Source organism: Asparagus officinalis, chromosome 9 (genome assembly GCF_001876935.1).
Source record: "Asparagus officinalis chromosome 9, Aspof.V1, whole genome shotgun sequence".
Taxonomy (NCBI): domain Eukaryota; kingdom Viridiplantae; phylum Streptophyta; class Magnoliopsida; order Asparagales; family Asparagaceae; genus Asparagus; species Asparagus officinalis.
This window is the reverse complement of record NC_033802.1, coordinates 37,465,882-37,480,572: the sequence shown is the minus strand read 5'-3', so window position 1 is coordinate 37,480,572 and position 14,691 is coordinate 37,465,882.

The window sequence follows — 14,691 nt, the reverse complement described above, 5'->3', positions numbered from 1 at the left end:
CGAGACCTGGGGAATGGACATTGTCGGTCCTATAAATCCCCCATCAGTCAAAGGCGACCGGTTCATCCTGGCAATCACCGATTACTTCTCCAAATGGGCCGAATCAATTCCACTCAGAGAAGTTAAGACGAGCAACGTCATTGGATTCATCAAGCACCACATCATCTATAGGTATGGTGTTCCAAGACGAATCATACATGACAACGGTCCTCAGTTTGTCAGCAACGCCTTCATAAGGTTCTGCGAAAAGTTTAAAATTCAGGACATCTCGTCGACGGCGTATAATCCTACAGCGAATGGATTAGCTGAAGCCTTCAACAAGACCATCATCAAACTCTTGTCAAAGATCGTGAAGACCAACAAACGAGACTGGAATGACAAGCTTGGCGCAGCTCTATGGGCCTATCGGACCACGGTGCGCACACCAACGGGAGCGACCCCGTATTCACTGGTATACGGATGTGAAGCTGTTCTTCCATTGGAGATCCAAATACCATCTCTTCGGATCGCTCTTTCAACCCAGATGTCGACCGAAGAACAACATCAGAAACGCCTCGAAGAACTCGAGAGGCTTGATGAAGAGCGCCTGGAAGCTCAACAACACATTGAATTTTACCAAGCTAGAATCTCTCGAGCCTTCGACAAAAAGGTTCGACAAAGGAGTTTCAAAGAAGGAGATTTGGTTCTAGCTGCGAAACGGCCTATGATCCTTAACTCCAAGAAAAAGGGTAAATTCGAACCCAAATGGGAAGGACCATTCGTAGTAGAGACAGTCTACTCGAGTGGCGCATATCGCCTCGTCACCAAAGACGGCGACCGGCTCATGATGCCGATAAACGGCAAATTCCTGAAAAGATACTATCCTTAGTATCTTTTTGGATAACCAATGCATCGGGAAGTTCCCGGAAGAATACCACATGGGTATTCTTAGGGATAACCCGGTCATTGTGGAATTGACGAATAAGAACTCTGCATTCGAACGCTAAAGGTCAGAATGTCTCTTCTTATTCCCATCAAATTCTCCAACTCTTATGAGTTATTTTTGGTGAGATGAGATCTAATCCACCGCAGGGTAGAGCACTTCCAGTGGCAGAGCGTCACCAGACTGATACGGGACCACGCATTTCTTTAACCAGATGGCGAGGTAACCGGCAAGAAGGGTCATCGGACGAATCGGCGCAGTCGCATGCCATAAAAATGATCTGAACTTGGTCCCTGCAGGAAAGCCGCTCTCAGGACTGCTGTTGGTATAGGAGTGAGCGTCAACCTTCTTCAGCAAATCATTGACCTCTGAAGGAGTAAGCGGTGCCAGTTCACAAATAGTTTCACCAGAATTGCTCTCCAAATTCCTGAACAAATAAGATGCGAACTGCTTCAGGCTCACATTTGATTTGGTCCTCTTCGCTAAGGGCTTAGACTGCGCCAAAGCAATGTGATAGTGACAAGTGAGGTCCCATAAGGTCTCGTAACGGTCGGGCATTCGATCCTTCAGCTGACTCAATTCATGGTTGGAGGGAAAATACTCCTGATATAACATCTGACCCATGGGCAAGGCCTAGTCAGAAAGGTATTCGAATCCGGATTATAAAGCTCGCATAGGGCAAAGAAATGCCTCGCACTAAGAGGTAAACCATGCATGGTGGAACGAATGGCTGCATAAAGACCGCAAGCGTGCAACTCCTCGCTCCATCGACTCAAGACGTACTTCGTCATACGAGCCCACCAAAACCTGTCCAAAGAATGGACCCAACCATAGAATCTGTGGCGCGGTGCAGGCATCTCCCGTCCTAAGATAGCGAGGCGATTCCTCAAAGTAGAAGCAGTGGCGAGGAACTCGTTACGAGGCGGAGTATCTAGCCCCAGTACTCCAGGATGTAGTCCAACAATGTGATCTCTAGCCGCAGTGAACGCTCTCATGCTCCTCTGTCAAACGCCACGACATCTCCTGTTTCACAGCCTGACGCTTGAGCTCAGTCAAAGAACGATGTCGAGGAATCTTCGGTAAATACAGGAAACTACTGCCAGTCTTATGAAGCCACTGCTCGGCTTCAATAAACGCTGCATCAGGGTCTCTGACAGAATCGCCAAACAAGAAGTCAGTCTTCCTGAGAGACTGAACAGAACTGGCATCCTTCACAAGAGGTGCGTCTGTAATCAGCTGGCGAAGGGCTCGATGTCCACCCTCCTTCACCACCTGGGCAACCTCTGTCGACGTGCCCAGAACAAACTGGGAAGCAGTTGGAATCGGCGAAAAATCATCAGACGTCGAATAATATTCGCCACGACGCCCATTCACCGCATGCGATGAAAAGGCTCCGGAAGGATATTCCACTGAAAACAAGTAATTAAATGTTTGTTAGTCTCAGTTGTAAAAGAAAAATGAACTCATCTTACAAATCGGTAAGATAGAGTCGTTACCTTATAAATGGTGAGACGATTTGGCCACATTGTGCATTTATAAGATAGGGCATATCGACAATATATCCCTGCCTTATAAAACACAATGCAGTGTCAAAACGCCCCCTTTATTTTGAAGATATGGTTTTGACCAAGCAAAACCTATCTTTAAAGCGTCGATCCTCACCAAGGAGAATCAAGGCTCTTCCCGATTGCCTCACCAAGGAGAACAACGTGGGGTTAAAAGGACCAATTTGCAAATTTTCAGAAAAAAGAGGGCTAATTTGTAAAATTTCGAATATGCAAAAAAATAGCTCACCAGCATATGAAGGAAGCACGCCGTCAGCCGATGCAGCAGGGGAACGACCTCTCGAGACTCGCGACATAATGACCTACAAAATAAATCAAGAGGTCAGATCTAAAAAAAATCCTCCTTTTATTACAATTCTACCCCCTGAAAGATAGGCTCGAGGCGCCAAATCATAATCCTAACCCTCGCATACAATCCCACAAGTTCATAAATTAAATTAAGCATAAAAAAATGCTAAAATTATGGAAGATATACCTGAGGGAAAGCTCGAAGATCCAATAAAAATTAGATCTTGAAAAGTGCTCGAACCACGCGCTCGAGGGGCCTGAGAGAAATTCAAAAAATGGAAGTTTCGAGGGATTTCTCAGTCAAAGATCCAAAGGAATGCTAGATCTAAGACGGATATCAAGTTTTGAGGGAGAACGGATGCTCGAAGGAAGAGAAAAGCAAAAAAAAGGCTAAGTGGGGGGGCCGGCCCTAGGTGAGGAAAAAGAAAAGAAAAAAGACCCCTTTTATAGGGTGAACCGGCCTTGAACCAGACCGAACCGAACCGGACCGGACCGGTTTTGAACCAGAATCTAAATTGAAGCTGAACCGAGTGTCGAAACGACTTCAAATCGACCGACGGTTAAGCCCATCATTTATTCACTCCTCTCCCATATGATCAGAAGAGTCGGAGGATTTTTTGAGCCTAATTACTGCCTTTTTGGGTCATTGTTAGACCGGTTCAGTTCACTTGGGCACAGAAATTACCCCAATAAGGTATATGAGTATAAACTGTTCCCTAATTTTTGTTGAGAAGTTCCTGGAGAATGTTTTTATAAAATATTCTTAAGGATAACTCAACAACACTACGCCGGACAACGCGTTGCAGATAAAGACTCGACGCCAATCGATGGTCAGCTAAAGATTAGCAAATCAGGAATCGACTTCAAGTTTAAAATTCCGACAACGGTCAAATAATAAATGCAGCACCGGAGTGCGGAATCAAGCCAACGGTTCAGGGAGTCAACGAATCATCCAAACAAGAGCGGACTCGGATGAATCACGACCAAATCAAGATCGGTTTCGGACTCGAACTCAAAAGTGGAGTTACTGCCAAATCAGGAATTCGACATACTGCCAAATCAGGTCAATGAGTCAAGTCTGAATCAACCAAATCACGGACGGAACCGAAAAACGGATACAGCGCAAAACGACAGAAAACCCAACACCTAGGGGGCTCGGCCAAAGCCGAGCCACCCATAGGTGGCTCGGGGGCCGGGCAGCCACCCATGGGTGGCTCGGCCGCCGAGCCACCCGTGGGTGGCCAAAACGACAGAAAACCCAACACCCAGGGGGCTCGGCCAAGTGCCGGCCACCTATAGGTGGCCGACACTATTCCGTGCGCGGGCACAGTAAAGAGAGCCTATAAATAGGCCAAGGGTTGTTCATTTTCAAAGGTTGGACTTTGGAGAGCCGAAACTCTGCCGGATTGAAGACTGAGCTTAGAGTTTTGAAGACTTGAAGACTTGGACATCCAGATCTGATCCTCGACGAGCATCCACGTCACAAAAGGCAGGAGTTCAAGAGAGGGGAAGAACAGATCTGAGATCTACACGAGATCACACTCCGGATCTAAGCTTGGTCTTAGATCCCGAGATCCGAGCGATTATTTCCTTAGTGAACTAATCCCTCCCGGCTATTATTCCCTTCGTGGAATAATACCCGTCAAATCGTGTAGATCCGACCGGATCTAGATCGCGCGGTGGTCCACGGATTAACCCCGGCGTTGGCAAAGAACCCACAAAAGCGAGCGACCGCAAAACAGGAGCTCGTGATTTGTTCACAAGGAGAAAGTTGTAATTTTTCTTTATTTTCTTTGATTTCGTTGTAACCGGATCTAAAAAAGACCGGATCTTTTGTAACCACAAAAAGTTGTTATTTTTAGATCACAATGACATCAATGAAGAAAACGATTTTCCCCGCGAACAAGTATGGTTTAGAGTTAGATCAGTTGGATGTGAAGACGTTATTTCTTCATGGCGATCTTTATGAAGAAATATATATGACTCAGGCATTAGGAATCTAAGCTACATGGAAGGATAAGTTAGTTTGTAGGTTGAAAAAGTCTCTATACGATTTGAAGCAATCACCTCAACAGCGATATAGGCGATTTGATAGTTTCATGATTGGTCATTCGTACACTCGGAGCCAGTTTGATCCTTGCATGTATTTTCACAAGTTGAAAGGAGGTGTGTATATTTATTTGTTGCTTTATATTGATGACATGTTGGTTACTTCTATTTCCAGATCCACCATATGCGAGTTGAAGATTCAGCTTTCAAAGGAGTTTTAGATGAAGGCATCTCAACCAGATCCATGTTTACCAAGAGTCAATCCTATCCAATCATAGGCAGGGGGTCCCAATTTAAAACTCACGATCAGTGAGTAATTCTTCTCGAGTCTTTGAAATAGATTTGAGAGTGTTCATATCGAGAGAAAGACCGATACAACAAGTCATTCGTTCATTCTAATATGAACGACTGATTCCTACGGTCCCCTCGGGATGTCAATGCTGCTTATATGTGGCCAAACCGTTAGTGTTCGACCAATTAACGAACGTTGCTTTGCCTAAGCAACGATGATGTTCGTGTAGGAAGAAGACTTCAGAGGATGAATACCTTGGTGTAACTTCCAACATGATCGATAGAGGGAAGTTATCAATCCCTAGTCTGATGAGTCAGAGACGTGTTGGCCTTCTTGTTTTGATGATGTTTAGCAAACAATTTATATCTAATGTTGTTTGTCTAGTGTTTGTGTTTTCATATTTATTCTAGAAAAACAACGAGTTGGAGGATGGATGAAATTACACATTCACGATCATATCCAATGGAGGTTGGCGGTATTGTGGAGTTAAGCAATGTACATTCAAGTTAAAGATACAAGTTCAAGCTTCATCCGCAAAGTATACAAAGTCAAGCTTATTGAAGATCAAGATCAAGCTTGGGTAATTTAGTTTAGGTTTTATATTATGTGTGTTAGTACCTTAAGCTCAATCATATATACACACACATTTTAGTTTTGGTTTCTATGTATATATATAGTTATATATATACATACATGATTTTATAGTTTTCTTGTTTATAAATATGAAATTACATTTTTTATATTTATTATTGTGTTTTGGTTTAGCTACATAGATATGAAACAACAAACAAATTTATTTACATTTTTATTTGTTTCATATTCTATTATGTTTCAGAATATATTACATAGAATATGTAATTTTGTGAAAATATTATATTCTCAGGTTTTGGACTTAACAATAATCATAAACATCTTTTATTAAGTCTACAAAATTATTTTGTAATGTTTTAAAACATGGTTAAGCTGAAGTATCAAAACTCATGTGTTTACATTTTCATATTTTGGTCTATTTTGTAATGTAATTTTTATGTTTTTGTAGCATGTGTATTATTATGTCTACAATTATTTCCCAAAGTTTTATATTTTTTAAAATTTATTTGATATTTTTAAACAGGGATTTAAAATCAAAAAAGTATTAATAAATCTGGAATTTCATATGTCAGTTTGCGGTCGACCGCCACGGGTGACCGCCCCTTAATCTAGAGACTTAGAAAGTTTTTCATAGGCTCACGGTCGACCGTGACGGTCGATCGGATTCTCTCGTGGTCGACCGTGACGGTCGACCGGATGTTTTTCTGTAGCCAAACCCTGGCCTTTTTGCTGCTCGTGGTACCACGAGTTTTCCACAGTTGACTGCCGATCGTCCAACGGCTATTTTTGGTACAAAATCAGATTTCTGATTCTTTGGCTTTTTGGTCTTTTCCTTTGGGGTTTTTGGCTGAGATTTTGGAAGGCTATATATACCCCCTTGCTCTCATCTCTCTAACCAACCAAGAAATTTTTAAAACAAAAGTTTAATAAGGGTTTAAGTTTGGTTAGTTTGTTTTAAGTTTAGGGTTTTACAAAGAGGAGCTTACATCAGTTGTTGAAGAGTTCATCTTCAATATTTCATCATCCTCTCTTTGTGTTTATAGAGAAGTTTCCTTAACTCTATTTCCTAGCATTTTTACTATTGTATTTCATATCAATTTTATTGCTAGTTCTTCTTAAGTTAAGTCTTATTTATTCTCATTGTTACACACACCCACATTGAGCTTATTATATTTACATTCATAATATAATTTGGGTTGTGGGATTGTATCATTGAGAGTGAACTTATATTGTGTTCTCATCCATAATAGAGAACAAATCATTTGTTGTTATTTGAGAGTGTTGTAGAGTTTTCGGTTAGCTAGAAAACTGTATTGTGAGGTGTGGTGTGTAGACGTTGATCGGTGACTGTTGAAAACCGATACTGTGAGGTGTAAATGTTATTCGGGTGAGCGTAGAAAACCCGGTTGTGATAGTGGATTTCTCCCCGGGAGTGGGGAGCGGAGACGTAGGATGGAAGGTCCGAACTCTGTGATCATTTGCTTGTGTTTGAGTTTGTTTTGGCGTTTTATTTGTGCTTAGTGCTCATTACATTCTTGTTGCCATTGTCAATTGCCCTATCATATTTGTAGATTGTTTATTTCACCCTTGTGTTAGTTTATATATCCTTACATATATTTCACTATATATCTCTTTGCTTGGATATATTCATTTGTTCATATTGCTTATTCTTGCTTATAACATATTGTGTATCTATCTTGTAAGAAGAATAATTTATTAATAAGTTTTAATTGGCATAAAATCATATTAGATTAGCATAAGACCCTAATCACCCCCTCTCTAGGGTCTAACAAGACGAACCGGTCTCCAAACTTCAAAGTGATCCTGAATGAGTTCGAGGGAATTTACCAACATACCCGAACTCGAATGAGAGTCATACCTCCTAACGATTATCAAAGATTAGCTAGAGGAACTACTTCCGATAGTGAGCATTCAGCTATCGCAGAATCTCAATCCTCTACTTCTTTTACAGAACATGAGATCTCTACTCTTATGATGGGAAACCTCAAGGATCTGGCAAGGAGAATTGATGAGCATCAAGCCATGATCAAAGCACATCAGGAGGCCATCGATGAACTCCGGATCCTGATGACTCAATTTGTCACAGACAGGGCCAATGTTATTCGGGTGAGCGTAGAAAACCCGGTTGTGATAGTGGATTTCTCCCCGGGAGTGGGGAGCGGAGACGTAGGATGGAAGGTCCGAACTCTGTGATCATTTGCTTGTGTTTGAGTTTGTTTTGGCGTTTTATTTGTGCTTAGTGCTCATTACATTCTTGTTGCCATTGTCAATTGCCCTATCATATTTGTAGATTGTTTATTTCACCCTTGTGTTAGTTTATATATCCTTACATATATTTCACTATATATCTCTTTGCTTGGATATATTCATTTGTTCATATTGCTTATTCTTGCTTATAACATATTGTGTATCTATCTTGTAAGAAGAATAATTTATTAATAAGTTTTAATTGGCATAAAATCATATTAGATTAGCATAAGACCCTAATCACCCCCTCTCTAGGGTCTAACAAGACGAACCGGTCTCCAAACTTCAAAGTGATCCTGAATGAGTTCGAGGGAATTTACCAACATACCCGAACTCGAATGAGAGTCATACCTCCTAACGATTATCAAAGATTAGCTAGAGGAACTACTTCCGATAGTGAGCATTCAGCTATCGCAGAATCTCAATCCTCTACTTCTTTTACAGAACATGAGATCTCTACTCTTATGATGGGAAACCTCAAGGATCTGGCAAGGAGAATTGATGAGCATCAAGCCATGATCAAAGCACATCAGGAGGCCATCGATGAACTCCGGATCCTGATGACTCAATTTGTCACAGACAGGGCCAAATCTCAGAAGACAGATTCACCGTCAAGGCAAGAATCTTCCCAAAGAGGAAGAACGTCTTCATCTCGACCCCTCACAAGCAAAGAGAAAGGAAAAATGGTTGATGGTGTTGCTTCTGACCAAGAAGCCCACAACCTGACATCTTCATCTGATGAAGGAAGAGAGACGGAGAACGAGCAGAATCTCCAGTCTACCAAAATGGAAGAATTGGAAGCCCGTCTCAATACCATTGCTAACAGAAGTGAGATCCAAGATGAGGGAGTTGTCAAGCCCTATCCTACCGAATGGGATACAGCCCCTTATCCTCCAAAGTTTGAGGTCCCGACGCTACAAACTTTTAATGGCATAGGATGAACGAATCAACATATGTATCATTTCAATTCACAAACTGGCAATGTGATATCAAACGACGTCATACTAGCTCGATTGTTCATTAGCACCCTTAAGCGAGTTACCTTTGAATGGTTCATAAAACTGCCTATGGGATGTACCCAAAAGTGGGCGAATCTAGAGATGCTCTTCCTATTAAGATTCTTTAAAGAGGATACAGAAGTCTTCATCCATACCCTTCTCACCACTAAGCAGAAAAAGAGGGAGTCTGTCAAAGCCTTCGTCAAGAGGTTCTGAAGCATGGCTCTTCGATGTTCGTCAGGTATGACGTAGTTTACCTTAGTGGAGACCTATCGACACAACTTGTAGACCAACCTTCTAGCATAAATAAGGGTTGCATAATGTTATTCTTAGAGATAACTAATCTCTCAAGGTGAACAGGCATAAAAAATTATTGTCATGGTCAAAGCTGAAGAACAAAGTAAGCAGGATCAACCTGAGCAATTAGACCAAGCCTAATTTTCCCAATCAGAAGGGGAAGATACTACGGTCACTGAAGCCGATCCTCTTCAATAGGATAGCGGGTCCGTCAAAACTATCATGTTCATGATTACCTATGATAGTCTATTTTCTCTAAATTTCTCTATTGCCAATCCTCTTTAATAGGATAGCGGGTCCATAAAACTATCAAGTTAACAATACACCGTTGATAGTCTATTCCCTCCATCAACTTGTCAATCCTCTTCAATAGGATGATGGATCCACAAAACTATCATGCTAACATTTACCTCTAATAGTCCATCAATCTGCCAATCCTTTTTAATAGGATGGCGGGTCCAACAAAACTATCACGTTAATATTTACCTCTGATAGTCCATTAATCTGCCAGTCCTCTTCAATAGGATGGCGGGTCCATCAAAACTATAACGTTAATGATTACCTCTGATAGTCCATTTTCTCCAAATTTCCCTCCTGCCAATCCTCTTTAATAGGATGGCGGGTCCATAAAACTATCAAGTTAACAATACACCTCTGGTAGTCCATTCCCTCCATCAACTTACTAATCCTCTTCAATAGGATGGTAGGTCCACAAAACTATCACGTTAATATTTACCTCTGATAGTCTATTAATCTGCTAATCCTCTTTAATAGGATGGCGGGTCCACCAAAAACTATCACGTTAATGATTACCTCTAATAGTCTATTTTCTCTAAATTCCCCCAATAATCCTCTTCAATAGGATAGTGGGTCCACCAAAACTATCACGTTAACAGTTACCTCTGATCGTCAAAATCTGCAGATAGCGGCCTGCTGTGTGACGCGCCTCTATTCCAATCATAGTCATTATACTCCGATGTTACTGAACGACTTGACGGATACTGACCCACTAGACGACGTGTCATGTTTACCCTTTTCCCCCTTGCACTTGTTCAAGACTGGGGGTTGGTTTATTTGAAGTCTACTAGATTATGAGTAATAAAGTTTCTAAGTTGTCATAGAATACCTCTGTCAACCACAAAATTCACACCTATAGGCAATTTTCGATGCCTACATATACCCCCTCCAAAGCGTTCCAGACTCGTTTCTTTTGTAGAAGAGGCTGGAATACTTTGGATGTGATTGGTCCAGCCTTTAATCGGCGTAAAGGACCTGTAGTTGGCTTCGATTCTTGACTCCTTCGATTTTCAGTCTACTTGATGCTTTGATGAATAGCTGAAATCCTTGCGGCGCTGCGTTTATCGTCTGGCCGTCATCAAAGTCTCAAATCTACAACTGATGAGTTAAGTTTGGCTCGTGTCATTGAGTTGACTTTTTGATCTGACTACCTCCGTCATGATATATTGATTCACGTTGACTTTTTGATCGCAACGCATTGATTGGCGTTAACCTAGGGTTACGCGTTGACCGGCGTTGACCTTAGGGTTTTGAACGTCGAACGTTGACTTTTTGATCGCAACGCGTTGACTGGCGTTGACCTAGGGTTACGCGTTGACCAGCGTTGACCTTAGGGTTACACGTTGATCGGCGTTAACACAGTTTATACTCGTACGTTTGCTGGAGCATATACAGTTTAAGCTCTTAAGGTATTGGAGCACGGTGATCCCAAATGTCGGAGCTGCAGGACCAACTATTAAAACTGATTCATCTGCATGTATAGATTTTATCCTGAAGTTGTTGGATGCTCAAGTCACGAGACCAACTAATGGAGCTAGTGCGTCAATGACTCGCATTTATAGAATTTTTGGCAAATTCCCAGCCATCAACGGGTTTAATGAGCCTTTACCGACCACTGTTTGAGTCGGGCTAGCATGCAGATTGTTTAGATCCGTTCTGCACATAACGTTGTGCTAAAAGAGTTAACTCTTTTAGTTCTACGACATTGAATACGTAGACTTTGTCCTTCTCACGGGAATAGACTACCCGGCAACGTGTGTTAGACGTAGACTTAGGATTTTTTGGCAAATCCTCAGCCATAAACGGATTTGATGTGTCTTTACCGACTACCGTTTGAGTTGGGCTAGCAAGCGGATTGTTTAAATCCGTTCCGCATGTGACGTTGTGCTAAAGGAATGAACTCCCTTAGACTTGATGCTACGACTTTGAATACGTAGACTTCGCCATTGTTATGGGAACAGGCTACCCAGCAACGCGTATTAGGCGCTGACTTATCCTTACTTAGGATTCAGGATAAAAGTCCCCAGACTCGGATTCTGGTGTCTTCTTCAATCGGTAAAAGACTAAACCGGCAACGCGTATTAGGCGTTGGCTTATTCCTGCTTAGGCTTCGGGATATAATTCCCCGTGCGTGTGAAGCACGGATTATGGTGTTATTAATAATAACCTGCCACAATGTTGAATATGTGGTCTTTTGTCCTTTTTATGGTCAAAGACTAACCGGTAACGCGTGTTAGGCGTTGACATATCCCTACTTAGGATTCGGGATAAAATTCCCTATGCATAAAAGGCATGGATTTTTGTTGCTACGATGCTGAATACGTAGACTCGGTCGTTTTTTTACGGGAACGAACCACCCAGCAACGCGGGTTAAGCGCTGACTTATCCCTACTTAGGCTTCGGGATAAAATACCCCAGACTGGATTCTGGTGTCTTTTTTAATCGGTAAAAGACTAAACCGGCAACGCGTATTAGGCGTTGGCTTATCCCTGCTTAGGCTTCGGGATATAATTCCCCGTGCGTGTGAAGCACAGATTATGGTGTTATTAATAACAACCTGCCACAATGTTGAATATGTGGTCTTTCGTCCTTTTTACGGTCAAAGACTAACCGGCAACGCGTGTTAGGCATTGACCTATCCCTACTTAGGATTCGGGATAAAATTCCCCATGCATAAAAGGTATGGATTTTTGTTACTACGATGCTGAATACGTAGACTCGGTCGTTTTTTTACGGGAACGAACCACCCAGCAACGCGGGTTAAGCGCTGACTTATCCCTACTTAGGCTTCGGGATAAAATACCCCAGACAGGATTCTGGTATCTTTTTTAATCGGTGAAAGACTAAACCGGCAACGCGTGTTAGGCGTTGACCTATCCCTACTCAGGATTCGGGATAAAATTCCCCGTGCATAGAATGTACAGATTTGAAGTTGAGAATTGTGTCTTTTCTCAGGGTAAAGACGAACCCAAAATGGAAGAGGAAGAATTTTATATTCTATCTCCCGGCACCGAAGAGGAAGAATTTTATATTCTATCTTCAGTTGGAAAGGAAACTCGAAGTGGGATCTCCATCCCCAGAATCCGGAAAGATGAAACTAGGAGTGGGATCTTCACTCCGAGAATCAGAAAGATTTAAGTAACCCTAACTTTTATAGGATTGGTTGCTTGATCCAATAAAAGAGTTCCTCATTTATTGAGGGGAAATTCTGATTTCGACCCTAACTTTTATAGGTTTGGCTTAAAAAGGAAAAGATGGAAGTCTTTCGTTTATCGAAAGGGATAACTCAATCTTAGTCCTAACTATCTGCAGGTTTGACTAAGTAAAGTTGGAGACAATCCTAACTTTTATAGGTTTGATTGCTCAATTGAAAGTGGACCTCTCGTTCATGAAAGGAATCGAGAGGAGAATCTGGTTGTGGCCCTAACTTTTATAGGTTTGACCAAGGAAGCAGTGGAAGTGGGAGGTTTGAGACGATCTTACCTTTTATAGGCTTGATCGTTCAATTTGAAAGTGGATCTCTCGTTCATGGAAGGAATCGAGAGGGGACTTTGGTTGTGGTCCTAACTATAGGAAGGTTTGACCAGGTAGACAGTGAGAGTGGGAGTACAAATCATAGTGGGGGTTTAGTGTTTATCACTTTGTTCGTAATTATCGGGTTATCCCTAAGAAAATTACATATAGCGTTCTTTTGGGAACTTCCCATTACATGAATCATCCACCCCCAGCTTCTTTCTTAGAACTGGGTCTGACTTTGTACTCCGTTACATGTCTGGGTTATCCTTAAGAATATTAGCATAACATTCTCCAGGAACTTTTCATCAACGATAGGAAACAGTATAGACTCATATACCTATTAGAGTATCAGGGAGCAGTTTAACCTTATATACCGATTGGAGGATTGAGAAGCAGTTTATACTCGTATACTCTTCAGAGTATTACCGTTCTTATTTGGCTTATCCTAGCGTTATGACACCGGCTTCAACCAAGGTTTGGATGCTATTCTTTAAAGTAAAGAAAGCCTTGGTGGGATGGAGGATCCTCCTGTGGTACGCGCAGTACTTCGGATCTGCAGTATTGTCAGCTTCCTCCTAATTTGTGATGGGCGGCAGCTTGATCTTTTTGTTTTCAAGAAGGGTCTCGAAGATGGCTGGAACGTCTTCGTCCTTGAATGAGTACTCTTTTTGGAGCCTCGGACCCGAACTATTCTGCTGTCTTCGGGACTGCTGTTGCGACGTCTGATTAACGTCAACAACTATTGTAGGTGCCTTCCCTTCATTATGGGAAACGAGACCCGGATTCAGAGGGTTAGTCATCGGTTGGCATCTTTCAACCTTCCTCCTTCTAAGGAATCGTTCGGCCTGCTCTCCGCGCGCCTTCAACTCTCTCCAGGTATTGAGTGGCTCTACTCCCATAACGTCCAAGATATTAATGGACAAGTTGTTATGACAGGTAGGAACATGCTCTCCAGGTCCTCCCAGTTACTGATGCTTTCGGGCTTGAGACGGTGGTACCAATCGAAGGCGGGCCCGCGAAGGGTGCCAACAAATGACCGGACCATCAGAGGCTCGTTGCCAGAGATCACTCCCAAATGGGACTTGAAATAGATCAGGTGCTGAGTGGGGGAACCCTTCCCGTCGAACGGTGTGAAGTTGATCAGGTTGAATTTCGCCGGATACGGAATCGATTCTCATTCTCTTGGGTAAGGACACGGAATCCCGGTCTTCTTCACCTCTCGAGCAAACATCAGGGCATCAATTTTTCTTTCGAGACCCTTCATCTTTTCGGCCTCATCTATATCCTGTTTTGGATAATTTTTAAGAGGAATAATGCGACCACCCCCAGTGTTATCATCATTGGTGGGTCCACCCTCAGCATCGTTATTTTAGTGGGGCCACCCCCAGCGTTGTGTTCATCCACATCTGAATCGCTACCTGCTTGGTTAGCAGTGCTGCGATGGCTGGATTCACATAGCTGATTCGACAAGGCTCGGATTTGTTGGTCGTGCATTTGTCTCATCTCCTGCATAGCCATTTCCATTTCGATTTTGAATGCTTCTTTCTGCTTGGCTAGAGCATCCTCAATGATTTTGGCTATTTGCTCAGTGTTGATCATGAACACTTC